Source organism: Passer domesticus, chromosome 1 (genome assembly GCF_036417665.1).
Source record: "Passer domesticus isolate bPasDom1 chromosome 1, bPasDom1.hap1, whole genome shotgun sequence".
Taxonomy (NCBI): domain Eukaryota; kingdom Metazoa; phylum Chordata; class Aves; order Passeriformes; family Passeridae; genus Passer; species Passer domesticus.
The window spans coordinates 105,332,494-105,348,345 of NC_087474.1; the positions used below are offsets into that span (position 1 = coordinate 105,332,494).

Consider the following 15,852-nt stretch of genomic DNA (forward strand, 5'->3'; position numbering starts at 1 on the left):
CATAAATATAGGAATTTGCAGGAGCACATCCAGAGATGGGACTCAAAAATGATCAGAGGCTTGGAATGCCTCTCTTGTGAAGACAAACTGAGAGAACTGGGGTTCAGACTGGAGATGTTCAGACTGGAGAAAGATGTTTCATGGAGACCTTATTGTGACCTTTTGGTACTTTAGGGGCCTGTAAGAAAGGTGGGGCAGACTTTTTAGCAGGGCCTGTTGTAACAGGACAGGGAGTAAGGGTTTCAAATTAAAACAGGGTAAATTTAAATTGGACATTAAGAAGGAATTTTTTATGATGGGGGTGGTAAAACACTGGCATGGGTTGTCCAGAGAGGTTTTGGATGCCTCATCCCTGGGCACATTCAAGTCAGATTGGACTGGGCTCTGAGCAAGCCAGTCTTGCTGAAGATGTTCATTCTCATTGCAGGGAGTTGGGCAAGATGGCCATTAAAGGTCCCTTCCAACCCACTGCATTCTCTGATTTCACTGAGGCTTGTTTTGCCGTGTTGCATCTGTGTTCTGGTCTTAACAGAGGAAAGTAAAAGAAATATACCAAATTAAACATGCATCTAGAATGACTTGGCTACAAATATTTCTCAAATCTGATGAGACTTCAGGAAATAAAAACCATAACTTAGATTTTTTTCCCAGTTTATGAGGTAGAAAGAACAGAATTAGAACTTAGGTGAAAAGTAGAAATGCACACATCAAAACCTTATTAATTCAGGGAATTTTGTGTTGGGAATATAAAAACCCCAAATATCACTGAAGCATTTTTGTTACCTGACAGGAAACATGTAGTAGTTAGGCTTCATCCATTTCCCCAGAATCTGTCTGATAAAATATTTTTTATAGAGTGAACATTACATTTCTCTCTGTATCCAAATCTATTACCCAAAGCCATAATATCCAAAATATTGAGCTCTATGAAGTTTTTCTTTTTCCAGTGACAACTTTATTATTCTTACAGGTCTATTTGATTAAAATAGAAATTAAAAAAAAGAAGTCTATTAATGTGAACTGTAAGAAGTTTCCCATATTTTTCATTATTGTTCTTTTATGAAAGTCTTAAAGAGTAAATTTTATTTTAATTCCCATAGGCCATCTCCATTGACTTCAATAGATTTGTTACTCTGATACCAGTAATGAATACAATTCCAAAAATGAAGCCTGTTAACTGTATTAGGGTTCTGAGCTTTGATCTTTTTACCATATTATTCTCTCTGTTTTATTTTTTTCATTAAAAAGTCAAAACATTGAAGGTGACAGAAAATACATTTGGCTTGAGGAGACAAACTGAGCAATTTATAGTTCATTCCATATTTTTTTTAGTCTACAATAAGGACAGTTTGCTTTTTACAGATATGCTCTGAAAATAGGTTAGTTTATTATGGATAAAACCCTCTGTCTCATTTCAAATTCTCATTAGTGCCTTTAAACAAATAGCAAGAGAACTAGGTCACAGAAGACTAACGAGAGTTGTCGTCTAGAAATATAAATTGAATATCATTATTTAGATTTTTTTTCTTTCTAACTCTAAAGAAAGTTACTTTGTGTGTTATGCCCTGAAGAGAAAGAAGGCTTAAGAAATATATTTCACCTCACATGTGTCAATCAGCTGACATAGACTCATTTCACTGGTATCCACAGTAAAAAATTACTAGAGCTTAAGAATCACACAATCTGGTAGGTAGCATCAGCTCAGATATCACCTGAGTTAGAGAACAAACAGGAGAAATGTTTTCAGGTTTTTTTAAATGAGTTTTCTCATTTTCTTATCATGACCAAAAAAAGGGTATCATGTTTGTCTTTTTTGCAAAAGCAGCAACTGGTGTCCTGGAATCAACTTCTATACTATGACACATAGATCTATTTGAAAAAACCAGTTCTCATCCAGTACTGTAAAGCAGACTGTTCCTTCATCAGCACAGGTTTGCCCATGTTTCTTTTTAAATCAATTCTCCTGCTCTAAACAATTTTCCAATTTGTCATTTTGAATTCTGTCTCTTCATTGATCCACTGCCACATTGTTATAAACATAAGATCTGGAGGTATAAGAACTAGACTGAGCCTTGATCCTTCTTTGAAAATACTTAATAAAACTAGATGCAGGATACAGTCCCATGAAATACAAGTGAGAAAATTCTTTCCCTTGGTGATGTGTTAACTAATACTCTTTAGTTATAATTTTTCTGTAGCCCTTTTTTCATAATCACTTAGCTTGCTTAGAATATAGTTACATTCATTTTTATATATGTTACTTGGACTGTGTTAATTAAATATGTCTATTATGAATATAAACATTTATAGATATCAGCAAGCTATTTATTTGCTATGCACAGCTTTATACTTATTTTTACATTTTTATCCAGCTTGAAGTTCCTGATGGAATACATAATATTGGCAAGCCCCCCACCAGTATATGACCTTAAAAGTCTTCTGAAAAACTTGTAGAAAAGCTATCTGTCAAAGTAATTTCAGCCTTTATAATATATTTCTAGCATTAGAGCTTTCAGTAGTGATTCCAGCCTTGCTTTTACCTTTTGGAGAGGATGGACCAAAAAAAAAATTACAGACCAAAAAAAAAAAAGTCAAACTAGTAACACTGCTTTATGGTGACAGGGTGGATGATGATTATTCTTTGGTGGTGGAATACCATTGTGAATTAATAATAAAGCAAAGGTGGAAGAAAAGTATTCTGAAGGAAGATTCAAAGGGGCTGATCGTTTTTTTATATTATTTCTTGCCACACTATGAAGAGAGAACTGGTACACTTTGCTTTTTTTCTGGTGGAAGTGAATTGGGTTATTTTAATTTATTTTTTCTTTCCTCCAAAAAGAAACTCAGAATAGATCAGTGTTGCCAGTCAGAAGGGATTAATGTTGGAGGAAAATTATATACATTTTACAGCACGTTGGGATTATATTTGTTGAATGTCAGTAAGGTGTGTGTCTTCATCCATATTCTGTCACAAAACTGTAGGTTTGCTCCTTTTGTGAAAGAAGTTTCTTGGAAACTAAAATAATTAGTGTGAGGGTAGAAGCTCAGATTCTTATATTTTTCAAAGGTTTGAGCCATTTTTCTATACATAAGAAATACTTTATCCATTTTTTATTGCATTAAACTATTCACTAATAACATAGAAGATAATGCCAACATGGAAAGAGCTGAGACTATTTCAAGCCTGGCTATATTGCAGGTCTTAGTAGAAACAAACACAACTGAGCTAATTTCTTCAAGAAATACAGGTATGTGTATATATTTATATATATTTGCATGATAGAGAATCCAGTTTTGTACAGAACTTATTTGCAGATATTGATTGTCCTTTCTGTTGCTATGAAATAGGATGCAGCTGTGCTTGCTTGCAGCCTAGAATGCCAGCCACACCTGAACCAGCAGGTTGAGGGAAGTGATGCTCCCTCTATTCTGCCTCATGAGACCCCACATGGAGCACTGCATCCAGCTCTAAGAGCCCCAGAACAAAAACAACAGGGAGCTGCTAGAGCAGGTCCAGAGGAGGCCAGGAAGATAATTAGAGGGAAGGAGCACCTCTGCTATGAAGACAAGTTGAGAGAGCTGGGGGTGTTCAGCCTGGAAAAGGGAAGGCTTCATGTCATCAATGTTTGTAAATACCTGATGGGAGACTGCAAAGAAAACAGAACCTGGCTCTTTACAGTGGTGCCCAGTGACATGACCAGAGACAACGCGCAGAAACTGAAACACAGGAGATTCCTGCTGAACATCAGGAAACACCTTTGCTGTGAGGTTGAATAAGCACTGGCACAGAATTCCCAGGAAGGTTGTGAAGTCTCTCACATTGCAGATATTCAAAAGACATTAGGATATGCTCCTGGACAATCAGTTTCGATGGCACTACTTGAGCTAGGAGGGCTGGACAAGAAGTCCCTTCCATCCTCAACCAGTCTGTGATTGTCATTTCCAAAATTATAGAGAAAATTTTACTGAACAGGGGGAGTCACAGATCTGTCTCCTAAACAAGTAAGTCAGTTGAGGTGGAAAAGAACAAACTGAAATGCATCAGTTAGAGAGATCAAAGAAAGAGACCATCAACAAAGACTTGTCTTCTTCATTTGGAGCAAGAGTTTTCTGGGTAATTCAGCCTGAGAGTTATGGAGTTCCAGAAGTGGCTCTTTCATGAGGTTTGTTAAGCCAGAGCTAAAAATAGTGAGGCTTGCTATCAGTGCTGACATACAAGTCCTTCCTCTGTCCTCATTCTCCTCTCTGTTTTGCACTCTCCTCGCTCTGCTGAGTATTCCTCTCTCTTACAAAGCTACTAGAGTCTGACCTCAACCTGAAATGCTCTGGCAAAGTCTTCAAAGTATGAGATTTTTTTTCATGGGATTATTTGCCATGACAATTACTTGACATATCTTAGACAGATATTTGGGACACTTGAAGTCTCAGTGTTTTACTTGAGAGTACTATAAGGACAGCCTTTCTGACCTCATAGAAGTTTGCTTTACAACTGGTATGGCAGAAGCCATGGTATGAAATATGTCTCTTGGTGGAGAACAGACTCGAAAACCTCTCTCTAGCATGTGGCAAGAAAGGTGAAATAGGGATGTACACAGACTGTCCCCAGCTGGGAGAGCCCCACTTGAACAAAGTTGGGCCTGAAAACTGGATTTCTAAAAAATGCTGCAATCAATATTCACTGTTCACTGCACAGTTCTTTGGCTGCCATTATTTCTGATAAAGCAAATTACTTGTACCTCCTGAAATTTCACAAGAAGATTTTCTTCTATTGTCAAAAAAAAAATCAGTAGTTTCCAATTACACATATTTGTGGAAATCACATTTCTTTTAACTTCTTTATTTTGGTATACAAAAATTACTGACCATTGAACTTTAATAAAACAGCAGAAAGACAATTTTCTGAATACTTTGTGAAACAGTAATCACCAATAACTTTTCATGAATATTCCTCATTAAATTTATCAGTGCGTGACTCCAGTATTCAGAAACACAAATAGCCTGGCTGACCTCTACTTTCTGACATTTTCAGAAGTTAGTTATATATGTCATCCAAAGACATTTCAATTAAAAACAAGAAATAGCAAATCTGGAGCACATTAAAATTACTACTATGTAGTAAAGTCTTCTCAGATGAGTCTTCAATATCTTCCAAAAAACATGGTTCTTTCCTTTTAACTAGTTACTTTTTAGACATTTGAAATGCATCTTAAATCACACATACTAGGGCTAATTATATATATGCAATGTACATGAATGTAAATTATTAGGTTTTAGCTTTGAAACATACTGTATTTTTTTTAGGAGGGGAAGGAGGTACATGCCTGCACATATGAACACATAAGTAAACGCATTAATTTAATTTAAGAAAATCTATTCATTAATAATTAAATATTTACTTCTGGAACTGCATTGCCTTTAATGAGAGTTTTACAGATCTAAAATCAACTGAGAAGCTGGTATATAAAAATAAAGGGCTATTCTTTTCCACTGTGTGTTCACACACAGGGATCACACCATGATGACGTACATAGATAGAAACAGACATTTCTTGACATTGTTCTTTTAAAATTGAAATAAGAGATCATTAAAAAGCAATGCATATACTTCCAAATAAAAATATACCATATATATTTGGAAGTATTTGGGGTTTTGTGGCCCAGAATCAACTTGTAGTCAGATGTAGGATTCTCTGAATCGCAATTCAAATTTCTGCTTATAAAACAAGCCTGTGAAATTTTTGCTTCCTTACTGATGCATATTTACTAATAAAGTAGAAGTAGCTTCAAATAAGGAATTCAGTTTAGAAAGGTGGGAGACAGAGAAGTGTTCATAGATTGTTTTATCTTTCCATATACTTGCATCAGCCCAATAAATCCTACCATTAGCAATCTTTCTTCACCTAATTTCATTTTCAGACAAAAAACACATGGCTTTTTTTCTGCTGGCAAAAGCTGCTTGGCACAGTAGAAGTTGTACATACATAACCATGTGCCATATAACTCAAGCCTTTTCAAATCCATACTTGCTATTAAATTAAACAATCCTTTGCCTATTTCAGCTTCACAAAACAAAGGAAATAGAATTATACCCGTTGCCATGGAAATCTGTAACTCTGTTGCTTTTTTTCCTTGTAAAACAAAACGTATGGAAAACTGAACACCAAAAAATATATGAGAACACATCATAGAAATGCCATAATTTTACAAAGGATTCGACAAAATCTCTCATGTAGTAGCAACTGCAATTTTTACCATTATATTCTACAAGGAAATGATTAAGAATAATGAACAGAAGAACTTTTGCCAATTTATCAATGGGTTTTGAATCACAAAGACTGTAGTGATGTGCATTCAACAGCCAGTCATACGAAACCATATGAATCTTGCCTTGCAGCTGTCTTTATGGAAATGGATTCTGACAGACTGAATATGCTATGAGACTAGCAGCTTTTACCCTGAGACAGTCATAAGAAACAGAGAAATAGATACTTCTGCCATAGCATGGAAAATCTTCATTAATTCCTTGCTGCTGAGTGCTGTAGAACTGAAATATTTTTGAAAAACCTATTTCTGCAGTTGAGATGGAACAGCATTTCATTACATTTAATATCTTCATCACCAACGTGGGCAGTGGGACAGAATTGAGTCTTAGCAAATTTGGGGATGACATAAAGCAAGGGGGAATAGTCAAACACCCAGACAGGAGGGCTTCTATTCAGAGGGATTTCAGCAAAGCAAGCAGAGCGAAAGGCTGACAGGACTGTCATGAAGTTGAGCAATGAGAGATGTCAGTGCTGCAACTGGGCCAGGGCAACTGCACACAGGCACAGGCTGGGGACTGACTTGCTTGATAAAAACTTTGCCAAAAGGAACTACCTGTACTGGTGATAATGTGAATGATCAGTGTATCTATGCCGTGATGGAGGCTAATGACACACTGGACCACATTAGCAAAAGCAAGGCCAATACAACCAAAGAAGTCACATTTTCCCGTTTGGCAATTGAGAAACCACATCTGGAAGTTTAGTTATGTTCACAAAGTCTTCAAGTCTGGGCCCAGGCACAAGAGGAATATCAAACTGGAGAGAGCCTGGCAAAGAACCTCTAAGAAGCAGAATATGATCAGTGACGCTGGATTAAATGTCTCATGTTTATTCACCATGAGAAAGCAAAGGCTAAAATAAATCTAAAGCAATTTTTTTCTTTCTCTTCTGAAAAATATGTTTCAAAGAAGACTGTTACCAGAGATGCACAGTGAAAGGACAAGAGTCAACAGGTCACAGCCTGTGGCAAGGGAAATTTGAGACAAGGAAAAAATCCTTCACAGTGTGAACAGCCAAGTGCTGGAATGAATGCCCATAACCTGCATCATTGGGGGTATTCAAAACTTGACTGGATAAGACCCTGGCTAACATTATCCAGTTTTGATGCTATATCTGCTTTGAACAGGCAAGTAGGTGAGCTGACCACCCTTCCAATGCCAGTATTTTTGATCCTATATTCAATGGATTTGAAAACTTGAGAGCTAATGAGATGTGCTGTGCCATTGAGCCAAACTGACACTTTGCTGACTGTAGTAGCTGCACATCTTTGTTTAGCACAGCTGCTGTGGTCAGTGAAATAAATAATGTCAAACCAACAGCACAGGGTCTACAGTCTCTACTACTGCCTAACAATTCTACTCAACTAGATTCCTGCACAGCTGATAAATAAAAACTGGCATCATATAAGACATCAGTAGCATAAGAACAACAACCCACAGCTGAGAGAAAAAAAGAACATAACCAATCTGTATCTGGATAGGCTCTGATAAATACATATTAAAAGACTGAACATACTTGCAGTACAGGAAAGTTTCTGTACATCGGATATGGCTTTTTAGATGCTCAGTATCTCTTGTCTTCAATCTAAACATAATCAGATAGATTATAAATAATTTTCACGTTAAAATCCTTGTCATCTTCATAAAAAGGAATAGAAGCAGAGAAAAAAACCACAAAATTAACACATAGGGTGAACTTCATCTAATTTTTGTCCTACCAACAAGTACCTGATGAGGCAAAGCACAAAAAGCACAGGAGGGAATTGCAAAGCAACTTTAGGGCTGTAATGAGATTTTTTGATCCCTTCTCAGATTATTACTTTCTATAATTCTCCTATTCTCTGAAAAGCATGATGCCCCTCTGTAAATCATTGATAAAGAAGTTTTCTATTAATCAGAGACAAAGCCTTAACTATTCCCTTGAGTGATATAAAGAATTCCTAAACATGGTTTCTGCAACAGAGGAAGACCTTGCTTGACAAGAGACACAAAATGATGATATAATTCAAAAGACTGATGAAAACCATGTGAAAAATACCTTTTTCAGAAGATAATTCTTCCACGAATAAGCAACTGACTATAATTCAGGATTTGTTTTGCTATTGTTTTGTTTTTGTGCTGTGCCTTGCATACAGCTGATTATTCTGTGACCTTGGGCAATTCATATACAGCTGAGTTTGGCCTTAATCTTTCTGTGCCTCATTTTACTCATTACTATTAATATTATAATAATACCTGTCTCTTGAGAGCACTGGATAACTTCATCAGCTATTATTTTTGCTAATAATAATAGAAGCTCTATAGTCGCTTCCTTTTATAAGAAACAGTTTTCTGAAAATAGCAGATATGAGATTAATACTAAATTAAGCCCCCTGGTGAGGTGGTTTGAGGATTATTTTTTAGTAATACTTAAGTCAACATAACCTGCTTCTCTGTTGAGAGAGTTCAATGACGTGAACCTACCAGCACAGTTACACAAGTGAGCTTGTTTAAAGGCACACAATACAAAAGAAAACTTCCCTTCCATATTAAATGCTTCTCTGAGGTTAGTTAAGGGGAGGGCTGGGCTTCAGTCAGACATGCAACAACCACCATATAATTACAGCAGCCATCCTAATTTATAGCTCATATCACCCACAGCTTTAGCAAGCAAAACTGCTAAACAAATCATCAATTTTGATTATAAAAAAGTTATTTGGCTCTCCATTTCCTGCATTTCTGGAAGCAAATATGAATTTTAGCCTGACAGTGCCTTTCCAACTACTTTGTTATCTCTGTAAACATGCAGTATTTTGCAAAGCACAAGAAAAGAGAAAAAAAAATTACAAATTTTCTCATGTCTCTAACCTTCAAATCCTTTTATATTCAAATGCAACTTCGTAAAGTTGAAATAAATGATATCTGACTTTTAAGAAACAGCTCTTTAAAAAGAGCCCAGAAATATAGATAGGTTGCTACAGGGATTTTTAAAGTGCTTACATGCTAAATTCTCAGGACAGTTTGCATCTTTGGATACCTTACCATGAAAATATCTTTGCCCTGTTGCATTCAAACAAGCTAACCAGATCGTAGTGACTTTAATAGAAAAGTTCACAGTGCAGCCCAGCTGCATGCAAACATGTAACTGAGGTGAACAGAACAGGAAAACAGTGTTCACAGGTTTCATGTATGCAGCTTCAGGATGGATTCATCTGCATGGAGCAGGCTCCATGCAGATGAAAAATTGTATCATCTCACTTGTGAGACAACTTTGTGAAGCTTTTCATACAAACTTTGGCTGAGCTCATAGTTTATATTAGCAGAAAGGCAGATTTCAATCTGAGTCTTAGGTAGTATGATGGACAAATAGTTAAAAGAATATGGTAGCAGTATACAAAATATTCCAGAAATTTTCAATGAGAAAAGAACGAGAGTAATTTCTCAGTAAGGATATCCATCCATGTGCTAAGGTACTTAGGGTTTAGTCCATAGAAGAGATTTAAAATACCTTTTGCATTCAAGATCATCCAGCCCTATGGCTATGCATATGAGGAATTTCAAAATTGTGTCAGCCAAAGGAAGAATTTAATTTTTCCCATCATACTCTGAATGAAAACCCTCATGATTACTACCATTTCAAAAACATTCAAAGCTCCAGGGCAAGTTTAGTTTCCAAATGGCAAAACAGATTCAAATTACATCACCAGCTACCAAAATATTTGACACACTCTTATGTAAGGATTTCCCAGCTCTGCTCTTACACCTACCCACGCCACTTACCTACACACTCCACAAACCTTTATGTTGTCTGCAGTGTTTGTGACATGAGGAACAGCTCTGTCCCACCTCCATCACTTTGTAGGAGCAGCTGCACAAACCCTTCGTTGCCATAGTAAAGACTTTCCCTATTCTGTGATTTCATTCAGACATACAGCAAAGATCCAGGAATGCCAACCGCCTAGAGTTCCTTGGAGAATCTGGACTTTACACCTCACCTTTACACCTCTTGCTGACTGCAAGGTGCCATATAGGGGCACAATGAAACCCTGCAGTTCACAGAGGAATTGGGGTCAAGAAGGTCTTGGCTCAGTAAGGAAAGGAAAAATGGGTGACTAGTGGCTGTGGAAGTTTGAATACCTTAGTGGGATGAGGTATTTTCTTTTAGAAAAGTGGTCCAGTTGAAAGGATCGTTAACTGTCACCCAGCCTGAATATCCACTCATTTCCTGCTTTCTTATGAAGTGGTGAATGTTGAAAATAGACTTCAATGTAAGGGATACTTCATCTGAGTACACACAGTTTTCCAAGCCTGAAAGCTAATAAAGACTCTGGAAAAATTCTAAAAAAAACTCTCATAGAAAACAGAGTTAAAATGTCATTATATACTTAATGAACCAAGAATCTTATGAAAAAATTACCGCTACCTGTGGGAATTCAGTTTACAAAACTAAAACCAAAAAGTACACAGATTCTGACTTATGAGAAAAAAAATAAATTCTTGATGTTGTTAATCTTGGCAAAATTTATAGATAGTCTCAGACAGACTGACCACTGGAGTGTTCCACTGTGGAGCACTGGTGTTTCTGCTGTGTCAGGGGAGGCTTAGACTGGACACTAGGGAGCATTTCTTTTCTGGGAGGATGGTCAAACATTGGAAGAGGCTTCCTAGAGAGGGAATCAATGCCTCAAGATGGTTAATCTTTAACAGGCATTTGGATAATGCCCTCAAAATTCTGCTTTAACTTTTGGTCAGCCCTGAAGTGATCAGGAAACTGGACTATGTGACCATTGCAAATCGTTTCCAATAGAAATATATTATCCTATCCTATCCTATCCTATCCTATCCTATCCTATCCTATCCTATCCTATCCTAGCCTATCCTAGTACAGAAATAAGCTTCACAGCCCCCACGAAAACCAAGTAAGCAACTCACCAGCACTGTATTGCAATAAAGCAGCCAGGTTTTTACAGGGATTCTAAAATTTCTAGGCACACATTGTGCAGCAACACCATACACATTTTCAGATGGGAACAATATTCAGCTAAGTATGCATTAATAGCTGACCTGAGGCTATGTTTTAACTTGCATAAAGTACATGAGTTCATGAATCATCATGTGCATTCAGAATCTCAGTATTTGAGCTTACACATAAATTGGCAAGAGAAGAAAACACACTAAGAGACCAATGTGGCATGACATGGGATAATCTTTGGACAAACTGTAGAATTTTCTTCTCCTGTTTCTCCTTCATGAATTGAATCAATTAAACACACTTAGGCAGAATTACAACATAAAAGAGTTTTGTTATACTAAGTAAATTCCAGTGGTGAAATTAAGCCCCAAAGATATATAAAATGTATTTTGCTAAATATTTCACATATTCATTGGGTCAGCAGCAGCCACTAGTATCTCTCTGAAGTTCCCCTACTTCACAGGTGATAGGCACACCATTGCAAAAAGACACCAATAAAATCTGTAAACCAGTCAAAGCTCTGAAGATGCAGTGGTAAAAGTAGAATACTTCAAATTGAAACCATCGTGTTAAAACCTAGAATATTTGATGTGTTTGTTTATACTTGATCGTGTAATGTTTGATGAATGTGCATTTAGCTTGTGACCAGGTTTGAAACACATAAAGATAGTACAGACTTACAAAACAAAGAAAAATTAAAAGTTCACTAATTAACTCATGCTGTTATTTCTTCCAGCCTCAGTTTTTTTTCCTAAGACAATTTGCATTAATACTTTAAACCTTATTTACATTTTTATTAATACTCTGATAATACTGTAATTTATATTTATCAGACCAGTCTTGTGAAATACCTTCTTCATGCTGTTCCTTATAAGAAAAACAAAATTACTCTCAGTCTTATTTCTTAACAACTTTCCTCTTCAACATCTTCTTAAGCCCGGTTTAATTGCCTGATATTTGTCTTCTTTGGTAAATTTATTATTTCCCTGCTAATAATGTCTTTTAAAGAAAAAATACATAAACTCATTGATATTATCTTTTTTTTTTAATTACAGAAATCTATCATGAGGACTCTTTCACTTATATCGAATTTTAAAGACAAGACTTGTAAATAATGAGAATAGAAATATACTGATGCAGTGTTTCATAAGGGTGTTTATCTTCTGGGAAATGTTAAAAAGATCACAATCTAAAATGGCTTTCAGCTCTGCTGTCTAAAGTAAAATAAATGTTATAGGAAACTTCCAAAGATAATATGCTATAAAATTTGGGCCATTATAATTTATTCCTGCATTTACACTTCAGTCTTACTGATGTTTGATTAAGTTCAGCTGGCTAACATCAACTTTAGTACTATCTTATTTAGGTTTATTGTTTTACATATTGTAAATTTTTATTCTTTTGAGAACACACAATAAGTTTCTACTGGCAGCTCTTAAAAGAAGTAATTTGTAGAGCTACAAAGGTATAAGTATTTCCTCAGAATTCCTCCCTCATATGTGTAGTGCTAACCTAGCTACAGCTCTTAACCTCCCATTTTCTACCCTTCAACAACAGTGAGGGCAGAAGCTACATTGGAAGTGTTTTCAGTGGAAGTTAAATGGCAGAATATCAAAGCTGGCATTAGAAAGGAAAATCAGAGATTAAAATTCCAATGCCGTGTTGTCATCCTGGTGTAGAGGTTAGACAGATCAGTGCTGTTGAGAACAACTGTTCATATGCTCACGTGTAAAAACCATCCGAACACCAATTCTTTAAAAAAAGATCATCAAACTCAACATCATCTCCTGATGACAAAGGGGAGGATACTCAGCCTTTTAGATGAAGTGTTTAGGGAGGATGAATTAGCCTTTTTTTCTCTTCTCAAAACAGGACAACTGAGAAGATACAATGGTTTTCTCATGCCTTTGTAAGCCAATTCAGCTTGGTAAACCTGAAGAAGCCTGCTCCTTTTAGGTAGGTATTTTTGGGTTTTTTTGCCAAACTAACAAACTGAATTGACTCAGTCAGATAAGCACCTAGGTTAAGAGAAAGGAAGTGGAAGGAGCTTGCAGTCCAGCTGGGGACTGGGGACTGATGGAGCTGGCTGTTAGACACCCAGACTTGCCTCTGCCATGTTCAGCATCAAACCTGTGTCCCTGGGGGGACACAGGTCCTTCCTGAGGATAACACTTTTGTTTGCACAGTAATTTCAAGACCAACAATCCAAACAGACTTCTAAATGCTACAGAGAAAAAAAAACGAAACAAACAAGGGGTCAGAGAGGGGGAGGGACAGAGGAAAAAAACAGCAGGTTTGTTCAGGTGATAAAAGGAAAGCTACTGACACTGTCATGTGGATAACACAGCAGCACAAAATAAAAGCATGTAAACCGAAAGACTGTCATTGTTCTCTTTAATTTGTTGTCTTCGAACTAAAATCACTAAAAATCACTGCAATATTGCCCTCTCTCCCACAAAAAAAGGACAAAACAGAATTATTGTCTGTATTACAGTGATCCATTGAAAAATCAAAGATTGAAAAAAATGAATATACAGGTAACAATTTCCCTGAAAATAATTTCAATTTAAGTACTAGCATTGGCACAAATTTTTTATTGTCCCAAACAAAGCAAGCTCTATCACTCTGCCAATGCAACATTTCAAATTCAATCAAGAAAACCACCTGAGCTAAATTAGATCAATGTCCACTTTGCTGAATTTTTTGAATAAAATCCAGTCTGCTTTGATCTCAGTAAAACCAATAACCAGCTCAAATCCACACCCATGCCAGTGACTACTGATCTCATATTACAGGTCTTTCTTCCAGTGTTATAATCCGAAAGGAAAATGGGCAGAAGATGAAAGTATGCACATGACTGCCTGCTTAAACTGACTTGGCTTCTCCTGCTAGAGGTGACAAAGAGGCAGATTTGGTACTGTACAAGCTGCCACAGAACGCCCATGCACTTTCAAAGGTAATGGGAAGAATTACTTTCCTTCTCATGTCTCTCTCTTATTAACAGTTTATTCAGCATGTTGCTTGGCCTGAGCAAAAGATTTTTTAGCATAAAAATGAATTTATTGTTCAGCATTCTGAAACAGAATTTTTAGATAGAGAGACTTCCATAAATTGAGTAAATGTGTCTGTGGCTCAGGCACAGGCCATAACTAAACATCTGCAATTGCCTAAAGGCAATACCTTTATTCTTCTACCACAATTTGTTTCTGGGGATTTTTGTGTGTGTGGTTTTTTTGGGGGGGGAAGTTTTTTTTTTTGTTTTTTTTTTTTTTTTTTTTTTTTTTTGTTTTTTTTTTTTGGTTTTTTTTTTTTGTTTTTTGGTTTGTTTTTGTTTTTTTGGGGTTTTTTTTTGCTATTTTTGTATTCTCATGGTGATGTACTTTGTATATTTACTTTGGAAGGTAATCATTATCTATATAATTTATCAAGGTTGCTCTAATAAAAAAAATCACGTTAATTTCTTTTATAATCTGTATTTTTTTTTTATACTAGATTATACTACTTTTTGTACTAGATATTATAATCTGGTAAAAATTAAATGAAACTTCAGTGTATTCATTTCCTAAAACGTATTAACATTTAGAACATAAATATTCACAGGAGTCCTTTTTAATAAATGACTTCTAATGATTGGAAGGAAGAAGTAATGATTACTGTTGGATATTTTTTCTTTTTCTGATCTGTACAATAATAGATATAACACTCACCTTTCTTTACTTTTAAAGAATTATCTCATACATATATGTATATCTATGAGATTCAATTCAACACTGTTAAACTTGAGCTGTTCATTACAGAAAGGGCCTAGAAAGAGCAAAATCCCCCAAGTGTAGATCTATAAATAAAAAGATCAAATGTCAAGCTTTAGGAAAATCCACTAAATTCCTGATTTAAAACATTCTTTTGCTTGTATTTCAATTTCAGATCATATGGAAAAAATACACATGGTGAAATTATTGAAATTAGATACAATAGCACTTGATAAATGGAATGTAACATGTACATAGTCTATTTGATATTTTATATTGTGTTTCTAACATGAATAAAACTCAAATGTTGCAGACATTTAAATGTTCAGCACCCCACCAGTCAGAAGCAGAAGAGTTTCCAAATCCAAACTAACGTTAGTTTATTAACCGAAGCATAAAATCAACAGGTTTTTCAGCCTCTTTTAGACAGCCCACAGCAGCTATGTGAGCCTCTCCTGATCTCCCTGTGCAGATCATAGCACAGCCTCATTCAGGAGACAAGTACATCACACACGGTGTGGCTGATGAGTCATTTCTGTTTCTCAGGCTGCTCTCACTCGGAGTTTGATATTACGTACCGTATGGCCACAGCCTTCATAAATATGGTTTCAAGGAAGTCATCTGATGGCAGAATGGAAATGACTTTGTAAAGCAGCAAAGCTGCTAATTGATGGGTGGAAGAGCTGAAAGTGATGGTTCTGTAACAGGAAAATCTTGTATGATCCTGGTCTAAGCATTTATTATGGCAGCATGAAAATGTTCTTATTTCTCTTACTGGTGTAGACACTTTAACGGCAAACACATTCTATAATAATGATGCATTTTTTATTT

General features: G+C 36.0%; 1 protein-coding gene and 2 long non-coding RNA genes across 4 annotated transcripts in view; 1 reads left to right on the forward strand and 2 right to left on the reverse strand.

The window, feature by feature from the left end:
• DOK6 (docking protein 6) overlaps positions 1-15,852 on the reverse strand; it is a 251,085-nt gene that overhangs the window by 54,476 nt on the left and 180,757 nt on the right. The window lies entirely within an intron of this gene.
• LOC135307937 (uncharacterized) lies at positions 788-10,164 on the reverse strand. Its single transcript, XR_010368504.1, has 5 exons — positions 9,933-10,164; positions 9,809-9,839; positions 7,838-7,906; positions 1,601-1,712; positions 788-834 (listed from the first exon to the last, which is right to left on the reverse strand). It is a non-coding gene; the product is annotated as an uncharacterized LOC135307937 (long non-coding RNA).
• Positions 10,139-14,290, forward strand: LOC135307943 (uncharacterized). Its single transcript, XR_010368511.1, has 3 exons — positions 10,139-10,320; positions 13,145-13,228; positions 14,068-14,290. It is a non-coding gene; the product is annotated as an uncharacterized LOC135307943 (long non-coding RNA).